The sequence below is a fragment of the Carya illinoinensis genome, chromosome 1 (genome assembly GCF_018687715.1).
Source record: "Carya illinoinensis cultivar Pawnee chromosome 1, C.illinoinensisPawnee_v1, whole genome shotgun sequence".
In the NCBI taxonomy this organism is placed as follows: Eukaryota; Viridiplantae; Streptophyta; class Magnoliopsida; order Fagales; family Juglandaceae; genus Carya; species Carya illinoinensis.
The window spans coordinates 13,740,002-13,758,100 of NC_056752.1; positions in this window are offsets into that span (position 1 = coordinate 13,740,002).

Consider the following 18,099-nt stretch of genomic DNA (forward strand, 5'->3'; position numbering starts at 1 on the left):
AGCTGCAAAAAGAACAGGAGGTTGAGGTGCAGAATGCCTCGTGGATGGATCTAGAGAAATGTTAGAAGAATGAGCCATTGAGAAAAGAATAGAAGGCTTAAAGCGAGAATGTTGAAAGAATGCAGATGAGTTATAGAGATGAGAAGAAAACTTGATGCGGATTGGATGAACTTTAAGACTGATTTTATAGAGATAACATAAAGAACAAGACGAACTATCATTCAAGTCAAAGAGCAATGTGATTTTTTTTACCGATCGGTGAAAATAACATTTTTTTAGAAATTCGGAGCTTTTAATCTCGTTTGTCAACAACATCGGGTGATTTTTTCAAATCTCCAGCCACACTTATAGGGTCACGGATGGATACATTTTTTCAACTATTTACAGTTTCTACTAATACACCGTTTTCTTTAATCCATTTACTTGCTACGGATCCTTTTTAATGATGCCAAAAGGGGGAGAAGTGTTAGACTAGAATATTAACAATGTTTGAATTGCTAAACTTGTTATATATGTTTGGAATTATATTTATACTTTTGTTTGAAAAACTAACGCACATTCTCAGGGGGAGTTTAAGTATTAATACAGGCTTCAAGTTCTATCAAGTATTTGTCATTATCAAAAAGGGGGAGATTGTTGAACCCAATGTTTCAAGTTTTGTGTAATTATATATCTATACATGGATTTTAATGATAACAAATGAATTCAAAGAATAAAGAAATCTCAAGCTCAAGTTGTCTACACAATGGAGTCAAGCATATCAAGGAAACAAACATGAGCAAGAAGGAAATAAGTTCACATTAAAGTCATAGAGTAATGTTGTAAATCTCTTAAAAATTTAAAATTAGGATTAAGGATCAAAATGAATATTTTATCATAAAGCATTAAAATATATTTTCTACATGTGAATGAATATTTTGAAAATTAAATTTGAAAATTTTGAAAGATGATTGATTGTCATCTTTTACATGTGCATGCCTTGATTAAAGGTTTGAACTTTGAAAATATTAAAGATGATTGATTGTCATCTTTCACATGTGTATGTTTTATTTGAATATTTTCAAAAGTGATTGATACTTTTTTTGACTTATGCAAAAGGTAGATGTTTTTATTTGAAATATTTGAAAAGTAAAGTATGCTCCTTTTGTCATATGCAAAAAATAAAAAGATTAGGTTTGAAAAATTTAAAAAGTAAAGTGTGCTCTTTTTGTCATATGCAAAAAGTAAAAGATCAGGTTTGAAATATTTGAAAAGTCTTTGTCATATGCCAAAAGTAAAAGATTAGATTTGAAATTTTTGAAAAATGAATGATGTTATTTTTGACAATTGAAAAAGAAGAACCTTTTATTTGAATTTTTTGAAAAAGTGAATGATGTTGTCTTTGACATGTGAATCTTTTTAAATTTGAATATGAAATCTCATATGCCTATAAATAGATTATTTGAGAGCTTCACATTTACAACACCAAGAGCATACAACATTCATTCAAAACTTTCATTCTCTCTTCTCTAAGCATTGAACCTTAATTCTTGTTCATTTTGAGAGATATAGTTTGCGTTGTATTGTTCTTATTCCAGTCATTGAGGAGTGTTTTTTGATAACCTACCTACTATCAGTTCTTGTATCAGTAAAAGGGTGTGTATAACCCTTATGCGTGTAGAAAGTGTTCTACATAGGGAATAGTTGAATCCTTTGTAGCGGTGTTATTCAAAGGTGTAATAAGTTTTTATCTGCACTTGAAGGAAGTTGAATAGTGAATTTGGGAATCCTCAAGGGGTAGCTTGAGGCGAGGAAGTAGGTAGTGGGATCGAACCTCGTTAACATACTGAGTTTGCTTCTCTCTTACCCGTACTCTTTATATTTATTGTTATTTCGTATTTTATTTATATTTTATATTGTATATTTGATTTATAATTGTTATTTTTTTTAATACAACTCAATCCACCCCCTCTTGTGTTAGTCATTTGGGCAACACTCATCTTACCATTATAACTTTCCCAAATCTCTATATAAAATATAATAAATAATTTATTTTTTTTTTACTTTTCAAATTCTAAAATAATAATACTATTAAAATATAATATTTTAATATTTCATCTTTAAACTCAAAATTCCTATCTCAAAATTCCTACTTATCAAACCTAACCTGAAACTTTTCTCGACACATGCACAACTTTAATAGAATCTTTTGCCAACGAATCTTTAAGGTCTGACTTATGTATACCTCCATTGTTTGCATGTGGAGCACGCACATTGGCATAACTCTTTGTGACTCTTAAACAATGGCAAAACTATGATCTCTCAGAACACCCTTATCTATCTATTTTACTAATTTTCTTAAAGTCAAGAGTTGATGCACTCATTCTGTTATGGACGTGTTTTACAGCTCCACAGATGTAATCACATACAACTGAAGAGAAATGGGGCTTGGAGGCTTGTGGGAACGCCTTTAATGTCTAAGTTAGTAAAGCTAGTGGAGATTTCTCTAATAGTAGAAGATAGCTCTCGTTGTCATACCTGGGTGATATAAATAGAGCCCCTAATGTCTTCTGTTTGATGTGATAAATGCCTGATCACTTATTTGAAATTCAAGTTGCGAGATATATGAGCTTCACTTGCTAAGGATAAATTGATAACCCCTTTCCTTAAATTCTTGGGTGGTTATCCTTTTGGTGATAACTGCTTATATCATTCCAGTGGATCAAATCCTCGATTCAAGGCTTATTGGGTTAGGCTAGTGTTCGAGCCCATGACATGGTCCATTAGGCCCTGAAGAGGGAAAGGATCAAAGCCCTTCCACTTTCAAATGTGAAGACAAATACAAAGGCTTATCCATTATCCCCTACAAATCACTATAGTCCTTATGACCATCAAGCGTCTTCTTCCTACCATAATCCATCACCTCAACAATTTTAAAATTTATCCCTCATCGTGCGAGCTAGATGAATATTGTTAGAAGACTGTGGAGGTCTTGTAACATCGCTTTGCATGGCAGATCTTGAGCCTTCGACTACTTCTATCCAAGTTGGTGGTGTAGGCACCCCTTGGACAAGGGATGCCCTAGTCTTACCCCCCGCATGGATATGGGGGACATTTTGGGCCCTGGAGACTAGCCTCGCCCCTTGAGGGCGAGTGTCTCCATTCGGATGCCAAGGGAGGGATTGACCCCCACAACTGTTCATCCCATCCTGCCCACTACCCACCCATGGCGAAAAATAGTCGAAAAATACCAAAAAGTAGAAAACAACCGAACACAACAAAAAGTCCACAAAATCACATATCCATCCACGAAAAATCCACAGATCATACACAATAAATAAGAAAATAACAAAAAAATAAAAAAAAATAAAAAACAAGTAAACAACAACAAATTCGAGAAAAGTGGTTCCTTTTCTTTCACGTTATAGATTTGAACAAAGATTCAAATAACCATGACACAAATGGATGTGGGTCTCTTTGCAAACCCACGACCATTTGTGGCTTCAAGCAGGAAAAGAAAAAGTAGAGTAGGAGGAAGAGGAGTAGAGGAGAGGAGAAGATGAGAGGAGAGGAGACTTAGGAGATGTGTCGGAGAGAGAGAGAGAGAGAGAGAGAGAGAGAGAGAGAGAGAGAGAGAGAGAGAGAGAGAGAGAGAGAGAGAGAGAGAGAGAGAGAGATTGAGAGAAGAAAGAGAGGGAGGGGAACGAAAGATATGGGGGAGGAGAGGGGGGGGGGGGGGAGTGTTAAGTTTCAATTTAAAGCCTAACCCTAAAATGACGTCATTTAAGTTGTTTTTATTAAAAATAAACTAAAACCTAAGATAAAACGATGTAGTTTTGGAGAGAATTCTCCTAAGTGATATCGTTTTATTAAATGAATTATTATTTTTTTTAAAAATATATGTATATATATGTGTGGGCTGGGTCAGGTAGATGAGGTAAACCTCATGTGGGCATGGGCCCAACCCAGGCTCCGCCCCTGATTCCCATCTATATGCCGGCATCCACCCCAACTAGACGAATGTCAAATTGGATAGGGCGGGGTGGTGGGGAGTGGTGCCTTGTGGTCCAGCCCTAACTACAGCATTTAGTACTGCAATAGGACTTGAGCATGCCTTTTACGGGACTGCCAACCCAAATCACATGCACAGTGTCCCCTTTCTTGGATCATGTAGTAGTTCTATTAGCCAATATAACATGGGATTCGAGTTACTCCTTTGTTACAAATTTTCGCTTCTTGTGTTCTATTTTTATATTCCTTTAACTGTGCAATACTTAGATTATTTTCGGGTGATGGTTGAGGTACACAATCCTGCCTTGTATATAATAATTTACTTGCCTATAAAAAAAACCACAAGCATCGGTTTAGACTCATCAATTACTCTTTGATTTTTACAAAACTATTGTCATTACAAATTGGTAGAAAAGTAAAAAAGTGTATAGAGCTTTTTTTTTTCTTGAATAAAAATTTTATACACCATATTACCATCTTACTTTCATCTAATTAAGTAAGATGTGACACATTTATCACCATTGAATAATCATTTATTGCATACTTCTTTATTATCTAATGATAATAAATGTACCACATCTTACTTAATAGGATGAAAGTAAGATATAAATGTGATGTATAGTATCACTCTTTCTCGAAAGATACTATATATGCATCCAAACATCAATAAAATGGAGTTGATTGGAGCGAGAATACAACTTTCAGGGCCTTATAATGGGCTTATAGGTCTACATACGAATTCTAATTTCCCTTCAATTTGGGCCATTATCAGCCTTACACTTGGGAAGAAAATGGACATTACTTTTTCCAAAATATTGGCATTCAATTGTGAAGGCGATTTAAGAAAGAATGAAGAAAAAGAAAACATACTTTAATTATGTATTGAGTGAGTCAAAAAACCAACTTGCAAATAGGTTTTCTAATTATAAACCGACATGTCTCAATAAATTAAGAATTAGAATAAAATGCCAAGTCATAACTATATTAATTGCATGAGTAGTAAAGTTATACCAACCATAAAAATTGCCAACTCAGTTTTATAAGACTTGTAGTTAAACTTGTGATGTCTTTATCATTTTTAGAATAATTATATGTTTTTGCGGATGATTGGAGGAAAACATTGAACACCGAATAAAAAATTTGACCCATCGATGATTTTACCCTGTTGTTGGCAAAATGTGCAATATAAAGAAACCAAGGAAGGCTTGAAGGGTATTAAACACCTCTGAGGTTCCGACACCTAAGTCAGTCAGACTCTCTATACTACTTCTCCACTAATCAAAGGGCTAGTTCCACTTACCTTGAATGTGAATTCCCTTTAGTGTATATATAGCATGGGGATAGACTGATAGGGTTTGGGTAACAACCCAATCCTTTGGTTTAAGATAGGCCTGAGGATGTTATCATTTGAGTCGTCGATTATCTGATATGGGGTGGTTATCCGGAAGAAAATTTGAACCTTTATATTGTTTTGGTGAGATTCTGATATGACCTTATCCATAGGTTTGCCCCTCAATTAGGGTTCATTATGAATATGCATACCAGGGTACTCTTTAGTGTTGGTGCTAATAGGTGGGATTTGTTGGGCCCTGGGCCTTTAAGGTGTGAGGCTGGCCCACTAACGTGGGGGGGACTTTTGCCCTTCTAGTCACCCCATGAAGTCTCACCACATGAATGTGATGGGACTTTTCTTTTTCTTCCTGCTACTTGATTACTCACATTTTATCATTACTTGCAACTATGTGTTGACACATGTCCCCATGTTAGGGGAATGCATTGTTCCATTTTGGCATCTCATCAGGTGGCTTGAGGATCCATTTATATCCTCTTTGTTTTCTTGTTGCACACAACACATTTCTTTGTTTTATTTGGGGATATTCAAACGACGTTGTATTCCCAGTTGATTTGCCTTTTCCTTTCATCACCTTTAACTTTTTATTCATTTTTTAACACTAACTCTTTTCCTATTGCAGTGCTCCTTTCAACCTCTACTTTCTTTCTTTTGATTCCTTATTTCTCTCTTTTCTAAACCCCTTCTTTATCGATGGCTTCGCATAAAAGTTTTTGTTGTAACAGCCCGCTAGAAACTCAATGGTGGAATTTCTATAGATTTTAGGAACCTCATGAAAATTCCGTAAGTTTTCACGAATCGACTAATTGCAAAGGTTTTAGTATGTAAATATAGTCAGTGTTATCACTCACTATGGTATCAGAAATACAATTTTAATTTTTTGAGATAGTTTGAAATTTCAGAATACGTTATGGTCTGCGCCACTAGACTCAGTTGATTATTTAGGATTTCATAGTGCAAAAACCAATTTTCATAATTTTGGACGAAATGCCTATTCGAAATTGTGAATATATTTTTAAGGATACTTCGGGATTGAGTCTTGGTAAATGAGTTTCACTGTAGGTTAATATGAATATTTAGCATTTTTTAGTACTAAGTTTATTACGCATTTTTTTGGAGTGAATAATGTGTTTTCAAAATCACAGTGTAGAATGTCCAAATTAGGTTAGAGAAGTTTTATTTGGACACTTGGCAATATCTTAGCCACACATAGTGAATAGTATTAGACACTTGGCACAAATAGGAACCATTAGATGGATTTGTGAAGGAAATCAAGGTGTGAGATCTGCCATCTAAGCAAAACTTTTTTCCATCTAATCAACCAAATTGAGCCAGATCAAAGAGAGTTTCAACCCTAGTGAAATCCTAAATGATTGGAATCCAATTAAAATCCTAAAAAGTTGGTTGAAACTGAAACCCTAAATGGTTTCCCCAAACCCTAAAGTTGGCCTTCAAACCCTTTTTGATCCAATTTCTAGTATTGTGTTTAATCACTTGATTAAATCACTTCCACATACTATTAATTTCTCAAATTCTTGTTATGACATCATTATCCAACCTTTTAAATCTTAAAAATTTGATTAGACAAAAAAAAAAAAAAAAGGATTTGAGCATAGCATCTCAAACCCTAACCAAATCCCCTTTAAACCCCAAATTGAAGTCCACTTGGTTGAGGCCCACCAAGCCCCACAAATCTGGCCACCTTAACAAAGTTTCTTGAGAAGTTTCTTCTCCCACATGGTAGACCATCCACTACCCGTGGCTGCACCCAGTAGTGCCTTGATGTAAAGGAGAATCCACCTCATCGACCTCCATACCTCACAGCTTCTGAAAGTAGTGCTTTGCCCCTCACTATTCTCTACTTTATGTCATATAGCTATCTCTAATCAAGGGTCATTCAAGCCCATATCTTCTCCCTCTAGAAGTCTAGAATCGTGAAAGACACACTTCTTTCCCTTTAATCACTTCTTCACCTCGTTATTAGAGAGAAATCCAAAAGAGCTCTCTCGGGTATATTTATGAGTATTTTTACATGGAGAATTTCGACCATTTGTAAGTATTTTCACATGATTACTCCTTTATAAAAGTTGTTCCTATTTGAGTATAGTCTCTTTATATATATTATTTGTATCATTCATGGCCATTTTTTTGGTAAAAAATATTTTTAATCATAGAAAAGTCATTCTGGGAGTGAAACTGGAGGGTATGTTATGTTTTGAAATATTTGATCAAGCTAATGGACATATCTTGGTCCAAAATTTTTATGGAGTGCTTTTAGCATGTGTTTAAGAGTGTTAATTGAGGTTTTGTTTCATGAATAAAGTTTTTGATGATAGATTTTCTTAGATCTAGAAACTTGAAAACTGGAAGTGGAAAAACAATTTTTATTTGGAGAAAGGTTGAATATTTCGTGATTTGATCTTAATCTAAAGGTTTTGATATTTTTATATGATAATAATAAGTCTCTTATTTTCATGTTAGAATGTTATTTTAAAGATATTTAATATTAATTTCAAAGATATGATTTTTCTATGCAAGAGGATTTCGGTTAAACCTAAGATTTGATGTTTTTGGATTAGATCCATGTTTTATTGATTTTTAGCCATGTAATTTTAATTTTCATGGTTGTATATTCTTTAGAACAAATTTTTAAACTATGTGATGCTTTATTTCAAAGATCTTACCTTCTTAAGCCATTGATCAATTGATTTATCAAAGCTAGTTGAGGAAGAAGTTTCTGTTTTTAGATTAAGTGTAAAACCGAAAAAACTCTAAGTGTTATTTTGTGATTTTGGTGACTTTAGTTTGAGGATTTAAAGCATGTTGATCTTAGGATGATGTGATGAATATGTTAGAAGCAAGATTTGACTTTTTAGAATTCTTTAAGATGTCTTGATTTAGGGTCAAAACTTGTGATTCAAGTATTTAAATCTTTTTACAAAACATTTTGGTGTTGATTATTAGCTTTTTCTAGATGGATGTTTTAAGTATGGTTTTAAACTTAGGATAGGAAGATCCTTATTGCAAATTTTTGGTTTAAGCATGAGTTTTGAAGTTGGAAGTAATTGCAATAAAAATTAAGAGAAATGACCTATGAATGTTTCGGCCATAGTGTGTTTTCTATAGTTTTGATTTGTTTAAAATTTTTCTGAATTGATATTTGAGTTTAGGACAAAATTTTCATGAGGATTGTAAATTTTTAAAATTTTTGGAGTTAGGATGTAAAATTTTTAAGTTAGGGGTAAAATGGTTATTTTTTCACATGTAGAGGATAAAATAGTAATTTTACTTTAATTTGTCTCTTATACCCATTTCTAATTGTTAGTAATGAAATTTATAACTTTTAGAATATAGTTGTGTATTTTGAAAACAATTAAGTTTAAGTTATTAGTTAATTTGTACTATGGTCAAGGATGATATGCGCTGCCTGGTATTGCGGTCAAGGCTATGCGCTACCAAATACTAAGGTGAAAGAGTATAATCTACCGTACTATAGATAGTTAAATCAGTTAAGTTATGTTGCAGTCAAGGATAATATGCGCTGCCTGGTACTGCAGTCAGGGCTATGCGCTTACTACGGTGAAGGAGTATAATCTACCGTTCTGTTATATTACAGTCAAGGATAATACGCGTTGCCTGGTGCTGTGGTTAATGTTGTGTGCTGCCAAGTACTACGGTGAATGAGTATAATCTACTTTTATGTTAAATTATGTTACGGTCAAGGATAATATGCCCTGCTTGATACTATGGTCAAGGCTATATGCTGCCAAGTACTATGGTGAATGAGTATAATCTGCCGTACTACAGAATGATGTTACTCGCTGCCTGATACTGTGTTCAAGGCTATGTACTGCTGAGTACTACGGTAAAGGAGTATAATCTGCTGTTATGTTATGTTATGTTTAAGCTCATGTTCATGTTCACGTTAAATTTTAAATTCATGTTCATATCATGTTATGTTCAAGCTTACATTCATGTTATGTTATATTCATGTTCACGTTAATGTTTAAGTTCATGTTCATATCATGTTATGTTCATGTTCACGTTTTGTTTCAAGTTCACGTTCATGTCATGGCATGTTATGTTCATATACATGTACATGTTATGTTCAAGTTCATGTTATGTTATGGTCATGATCACATGATGTCTCAAGTTCACGTTTATGTCATGTTATGCTCAGGTTTATGTTAAATTCAAGTTCATGTTTATGTTATTCACGTGCATGCTATGTTTCAAGTTCACGTTCTTGTTATTTTTCTAGTCTATGTTATGTTTTAAGTTCAAGTTTAAGTTCATGTCATGTCAATTCAAGTTCGGTTCATGTTTCAGTTCAGGTATGTCAGTTATGCCATGTTATTTATCAAGTTATGTTTTGCTTACTTACAACTTTAATTATGCATTCATACTTTTACTGCTATGCATGCATCATTAACTTATGTGGGAGTCTCCTGTTAACTTATTGAGATTTGTAATAAAATCTCATTGTGGTAGTCCCAACTACCATTCCTCCTAAATGGTAGGTGATGTGTCAGGATCAGAGTAGGGAGCAGACACTGGTAGACTGAAGGAAGTTGACTAGATGCCACAGACACGACGCGGAGCTTACAGTTTCCATAGCTAGTTTTTGGATAGTATTCTTGCCTCGTTAGTCGAGTTACACGAGTTACTCAATGAACTTCCTTAATAGTGTATTTTGGTAATGTAAATATGGAGTCTGGTCTCACATGTTTTTGAGATTACGGTCTTCTGAGACTCGTACTGAAATCATGGATGTTTATTTTGTGAAGGATGCTTGAATTACGATTTAATTATTTGGGATATTATAAGTTTGGTGCATAGTATTGCTAAAACAAATTATCCGCTGCGAATATTGTATAATACTAGATGTATGTTAGGAACATTGCATCTTATATGTCATGAACAGGGGTAGGTAACCTTGTGTTACATGTCTCGATGCTTCAGGTGTCCTTCTGATCCCAAACGAAAATCTGGGGGCATCACACCTGCTCTGGTGCCCATTGCGTTAGGTTCTCCTGATCCCAAGATTCTCCTATTTCCTTTAGGGAGACTGACACACACTGTTCCCTCAAATTTGAAGGGAGCCAGTGGTTGGCTACGACATCCCGAGTGGACCTAAATTTTGTGTGGAATCTGTATGGGGTTCCTGATTCTGTGATGTTGGAGTTGTTGGAATCTCACCATGGGGTGGTTGATTATGAAGGTTTTGCAACCTTGTTGGCACTGTACTCTATTTTGTTTCTGTTGGGGCTTTGCCTCCTATTCTGTTGCCTTGTGCGCTATGTACTAGAATTTTTGGGAATTGCTCCTTCACAACTTGTTCTTAACTCCTGAAGGATCTTAATGGCCTGCTATGTCACATGTCGACAACTTTTGGAGTCTGCTGGCAAGGAATACCCCAACTTGACAACAAATGAGTTCCTCTATACTCATGGTGTTAGGCGTATAGATGGAAATTTATGTAGCTTTCAATATCATACCAGCTAGAGAGTGGAATGCCATTATTCTCATGCCAAGGAGTGACATAGAAAATTATTTTTCATTTTTTGAAGTGGTTGGGAATTCCTTTCTAGTGAGATTCCCGGCTTGAATTCTCTGTCTGTGCTGTGTGGGGCCTTGTTCTAAAGGTTTGCAATTTCATCATCATTCTTTCCAATCGAAAGGAGGCTCGTTTGCATTTGGTTTGTGCTTGGGTGGAACAGAATGATAGTGCCACATGTTCTAACGTGCATCTCACCTGTGCCAATATTGACAGGTTTTTGGTTTTGCTTAATCGAGCTCACGTTTATGGTCACCAGTTTTTGGGTGCTCCTTCATTGTCTTGTGGGAAAAATCGAGGACTCATTCAGGCCATAGGGGTAGGATGCCTCACTCGGAATGTAGCCCTGTTCGTGTTGAGACTGAGCCATTTAACAAGTCAAGTTCTACTGGGGAGAAACTCATTTAGGCTACTTCACTTCCTGGTGGAAGTGGTTTGTTTGTCCAGCATCTCATTTCTTAGATCTGTTGGAGGAAACCAAGCCTAGAATGACTTGGCATTAGTGTTGCAAGGTGAGTCCTCTATGGGATTCGATCAAGAGGTCGCCGAATAGCTTTTCCCACCACGAAGGGTTAGGATGGCACTTATGGTTTTGTGAAGTTGACATCGAAGTGACCATTCATTTTGCATTTGTGAAAACTACCCCTAACATCCTAATAGATTCTGCTTCTCTTTTTGATGACGCGGGTGAGGCATTTTTGGTAACTGGTGGTTGTGTCCCTTTGGGCTGGAGGGCAATCCTTCCCCCTTATCTGCTCCCTTCACAATTTCTAGTGGTGTAATTTTTGAAATCCCTTTTATTCTTCTAGAGTCCCTTTGTGATGAGCCCTCGGGAGTGGATCTTAAGGGAGGTCGAGTATCCATTCCTTCATTTCCTTTAATTACTTTGCCTGCTAGGGTTAGTGTGACGCCCCCAAATTTCGTTTGGGATCGGACGGACATTTGAAGCGTCGAGACATGCAACACAAGGTTACCTGCCCCCGTTCATGACATATAAGATGCAATATTCCTAACATGCATCTAACAATATGCAATATTCGCAGCGGATAAATTTTTTCTTTAGCAATACTATGCACCAAATTGAAAATATCCCAAATGCTTAAAACATACTTCATACATAAAAATCCATTGAACAACTAAGATCACAACACTAGTCCAAAATGATTATGATCCAAAAAGTAGTAGAGATGCAACTCAATCGTACAAGTAGTAATTTACGTTAATTACTATATCAACATTTATGTCGTACCGTCACTTAGTCAACTGTGTCTAATTGATCAGCTCCTGATTCTCCTTCAAGTCATGTAACAAGATCTACCATTCGGGGGGAATGGTAGTTGGGACTACCAAAGTGAGATTTGATTACAAATCTCAGTAAGTTAACAAAAAACTTCCACACAAGCTAATGATGCATGGATGACAGTAAAAGCATAAATATATAATCAAATTCATAAGTAATTAAAGCATAACTTGGAGTACAACATAGCATAATTGACATAACTTAAATTGAAACATGAACTGAACTTGACTTGACATGAACTTGATCTGAAACTTGACTTAGCATGAACTTGCTTTGAAACTTGAATTAACATGAAAAATACATACTCCACAGTTATTGTGGCCCATGTATTCTACGTGAAAATACATACTCCACAGTTGTTGTGGCCCCATGTATTCTATACAAACTTGACTTAACATGAAAAATACATACTCCACAGTTGTTGTGGCCCCATGTATTCTACGTGTAAATACATACTCCACAATTGTTGTGGCCCCATGTATTCTATGGAAACTTATTTTTTAACTGCTTAAATACATACTCCACAGTTGTTGTGGCCCCATGTATTCTACGTGTCACAATTGCTGTGTCTCACGTAGTGTATGCACCACAATTGCTGTGACCCCATACATAAGTAATCAAGATAAAACGTGACTGGAATACGAAATGACTGAAGCCCTGATGTAACATAACGTGACTTGAACATAACTTGAAATACATGACCAACTTGAGATAGAAACATTTCGTAACATGGCATAACATATAATAGACAACATATTTAACATGACATACTTGCAACAATGAATATTACATGACTTGACATACATGTAATAGATGGCATACTTAGCATGACGTACTTGTAAGGTACAGTAATACATAACAGAATATATTATGTAACAGATAAAAATTGATGACAGAATAAATTCTGTATAATAGACAATTACGTGATAACTTGGCATGGCATGACATATATGATAACACACATACATACACTGTAGTTCCTTTACTTAGCACACATACACAGTAGACTGCTAGTAAGTTAAAAGCTAACTTACCTCGATCTCCGCGTTTCTTATAAAACTTCAAGTGCGATCACGAGGAACTGTAATTAGTGATTCTAAAAATTAGAACTAAATCACTAATAATTTGAAATATGGAAAATACTAACTTAAAGAGTAAAATTTTCATTTTACTCTCTACATGTGGGAAAATGACCGTTTTACCCATAACTTAAGGATTTTGCATACTAACTCCAAAAGTTTCCAAAATTTACATTTCTCATATAAATTTTGTTTTAAACTTAAATATCAACTTAGAAAAATTTAAAACAAAACACAACTATGAAGAACACACTATGGCCGAAACATCCATAGGTCATTTCCCTTGATTTTTGTTGCAATTCCTTCCAATTTCAAAACTCATGCTTAAACCAAAATTTTGCAACAAACATCTTTCAATCCTAAGTTCAAAACCATACTTAAAATATCCATTTAGAAAAAGTTAATAATTAACACCAAACTGTTTTGTAAAAAGATCCAAGCACTTGAATCACAAGTTTTAACCTTAAATCAAAACATCTCCAAGAATTTCAAAAATCAAATCTTACTTCTAACATATTCATAATATCATCCTAACATCAACCATGCTTTAAATCATCAAACTAAAGTCACCAAAATCACAAAATAACATTTGGAGTTTTTGGTTTTACACTTAGTCCAAAAACAGAAACTTTTTCCTCAACTAGTTTTGATAAATCTCTTGATCTATGACTTATAAATATATGATCTTCAAACCAAACCATCACATGGTTTAAAAAGATGTCCTAAAACATATATAAGCTTCTAATTCAAGATCACATGGTTAGAAATTAACCAAAACATAAATTTAGCCAAGAATATCCACACTTTGGCTTATTTGAATATCTCTTTGCATAAAATTTCATATCTTTGAAACTAACATCAAATATCTTCAAAATAATAATATAACATGTATATAAGATACTTAGGATCCTCCAATAAAATTATTAAAGTCATTAGAATAGGTTTAGACCACCAAAGAGTTAAACTTTTTCAAAACAGAAACTGTTTTTCTTCTTCCAGTTTCTAAGTTTCTAAATCTAAGAAAATCTTTCATCAAAACCTTTAATCATGCAAAAATCCTCAACCAATAGTCACATATACATGTTAACAATACTCCATAAAAATTTCGGATCAATATCTATCCATTAGCTTGGTCAAAAACTCTAAACTATAACATATTCTCCAATTTATCTCCCAGAATGACCTTTCTATAGTTTACACAATATTTGACTGACCAAATGATCTTCAAATGGGGAAAATTAGATATCCATGTAAATTAGACTAAAAAAGGAACAACTTAATATGAAGGATACTTTATGATAAAACACTTACAAAAGCTTCGAAATGGGTGTGCAAAAGACCTCCTAAAAGCTGTCCGAGAGAGAGTGTTTGATATTCTTTCAATGGAAAGTGTAAATGAAGATAATTTCATGGGGAGAGATGGCTGGAGATACTTATGGATGAGATATGGAAGAGATGTGGCTGGAGTTGAGAGTTGAGTGTAGTTTTCTCCTACCCAAAATATCTATAAAAGATTATCTCATAATATTCTATCCAATGGTATCTACAAAAAAATCAACTTAAGATATTTTTATCTAATAATATCTATAAAATCAACTCAAAATATTTTTACCCAATAATTTTCATGAAAATTACCTCAAGATATTTCTTTTTATCCAATAATATCTACAGTTTTGAACAGACGTTTTGTCCGAAAATATGAAAAAATGTTATTGCGCCATAAGATTTTAAATAACCCTCCGAGTCTAATGGCACAAACTATAATACATTTTGACACTTTTAACTATCTCCAATAATCAAAAACACACTTCTGATACCATAGTAAATAATAACACTAACTATGTAGTTAGACAAAAACCTATACGATTAATGCATTCGTGAAAACTTATGGGATTTTCACAAGGTTCCTAAGTTAATAGAAATTTCACAATTGAATTTCTAGCGGGCTGTTACAGTTAGCGCATTCCCACCCGTACTTCCTGGCAACTCCCTAACTGGAGAGATTTCTTTGGGCTTGATTGAGCAGTCGGGGATGGACACCGCCGTGAATCTTGCTTGATCTTCCTAGCTGTTGCTGAGCCCTCCCTTGGTGCAAGGTTTGGGTGGAATGAATGCTGCTTCATCTCCCCAGTATCTCCCAAGCCCTCCATTGGCGCAAGGTTTGGGTTGCATAAATGACTCTATGCATCTAGTCGAGGAGCTATTCGCCCCTTCGGAGTGACTTGGACCCTCAACTTCTCGATCCACTGGTCCTACCCTATGAGCTAGAGGCCATAAGGAGGAGGCCATTCGCGCTATGGTACACAAGCTTTGACTTTTTTGTCTTTGGTAAGTTCTATGTTTAGCATTATGTCTTTGGTGTTCATCAATTGTGATTGGTTCTGTGTCTCAAGGAGTCGATCAAGCTTGGATAGTCGATCGCCATATTGACTTGGAGGAGGACAACCGATCAATGCGCTTGACATGGAAAAGAACAACATTGTGTTGTTTTGATGGTTCGGGAGGAGCTAGATGAGATGGAGAGGAACATGTCCCAGTGAGTCATATTCCCACTCTTTGGAAGACCATGCTACTTTTCTTTGGCAAAAGGTGGGTGATTTCTAACATGCCTTGGGGAAGTCTTAGGAGGAGGTGAAAAGGTGTTACTTTGAGGCAAAGGTCTTGGAGGAGGAACGTGACACGCTTTAAGATGATCTCGACTGTTTGGATAAGGAGTTGAAGGAGGCTTAATAGAATAGTTTAGATTACGGTGTCCGTTTAACCCAGCAGGAGGAGTCACGGCTGGAATTGTCCATTAAGCTCAGCATTACTAATGGTGAAAAAGTTTGCGCTAAGGCCCAACTTAAGGAAGTTAGCCATGTTTCCTGCAATTGCATGAAGTCTCCAAAAGTCATAAGAGGAAACTAGCGGCTTCTAATTTGAAGGTGAATGAGTTAGAGATTGAGTTGAAGACATCTCGGGAGGAGGTCATTTGCCTCTCTCCCTAGTTTGAGACTGTTTGTAAGGTCTGTGACTGGGCTTGGGGTCTATGCTACAAGATTGGCCACAAGCAGCTAAGAGATTAATTGCTGACTCATCCTAGGGTTAACTTGCGAAAGATGAAATTGAAATCTTTCAAGGGCAATCATGTTGCTTACCAAATTTTTGACTCATTTGGTGGGGATAAAATGCTCGACACTTTCTCCCACCCCCTACACCGTAATTCCCAATAATAACTTTGTCACCGGGTTGTGTGTAATTATCTTGGTTGAGACAATTGACATACTTCAAAGGATTGGGTTGTATTTTAAACCTTTGATTTGAATGGATAGTGGTTCACTTTTATTGTGCTTGAATTTATTATTCTGTAGATAAGCTTTATGATTGGAAACTTGATTTCATCGTTTAGGTGAGAAGAGGGAACCGAGTTGTTTCTATGTGTGGGTGAGAAGAGGGAACCAAGCAAATGGAGACACTTGGTTTCTATGTTTAGGAGTAAAGGGTGAGTGTAGACACTCGGCTTTTAAGTTTGGGCAAGAGATCGACTTGATCGCATTCAGGAGTGAAGAGGGAAATCCTTTACTAAGTTGTTTCCTCCTGTGTTTGTTCAGGACAAGTGGAGAAACTTGGCTTTTAAGTTGAGGAGGGAGATGCGAGCCGCGTTTAAGGGCGAGAAGGGAAACACTTTGCTAAGTTGTTTTCTCCTTTGTGCGCTAGGGGGCAAGTGGAGACACTTAGCTTTTAATTTTAGGTGGGAGATAGGCTCGACCTTGTTCTAGGATGAGGAGGGAAACACTTTACTAATTTGTTTCCAACTTTATTCACTAGGGTTGAGAGGATACACTTGACTTTTCAATTTAGGCAAGAGATGGGCTTGACCGCATTTAGGGCAAGGAGGGAAATAGTTTATTTCCTTATGTTCACCAGGGAGGAATGGAGACACTCGACTTTTAAATTTAGGTGGGAGATAGGTTTGATTGTGTATAGTGAAGAGGAGGGAAACACTTGATTAAGTTGTTTTCTCCTTTGTTCGCTAGGGGCGAGTAGAGAGACACAACTTTTAAGTTTAGGCGGGAGATAGGCTTGACAGAGTTTAGGGGCAAAGAGGGAAATAATTTATTAAGTTGTTCCTTCTTTGTTCACCATAGGCGAGTAGAGACAATGCAGAGACATTCGAATTTTAGCTTTAGGTGGGAGAGAGACTCGATCGCATTTAGGGCTAAGAAGAGAAATACTTTAGCAAGTTGTTTTCTCCTTTGTTCTCTAGAAGTGTGTGGAGACACTCGACTTTTAAGTTTAGGAGTGAGATGGGCTCGAATGCTTTCAAGGGTGAGGTGGGAAACACTTTACTAAGTTGTTTCCTCCTATGTTCACCTAGGGAGAGTGGAGACACTTAGCTTTTAAGTTTAGGTAGGAGATGCGCTTAACTGCATATAGGGGCAAGAAAGGAGACACTTTAGGAAATTGTTTTCTTCTTTATACGTCAAAAGTGAGTAGAGGCATACGGTTTTCACGTTTAGGTGGAAGATGTGCTTGACCCTATTCTGGGGCTAGCACGAAAACAATTTACTAAGTTATTTCCTCTTTTGTTTACGAGGGCCGAGTGGAGACACTTGGCTTTTAAGTTTAGGGGGGATGTGCTTGACCGCGTACAGTGACGAGGAGGGAAACACTTTAAGTTGTTTCCTTCTTTGTTTGCCAGGGGTGAGTAGAAAGACACATGGTTTCTAAATTTAGGCAAGATATAGGCTCAACAACGTTCAGGGGCAAAAAGGAAAATAATTTACTAAGCTATTACCTCCTTTGTTTGTTAGAGGCAGGTGGAGATACTTGAATTTTAGCT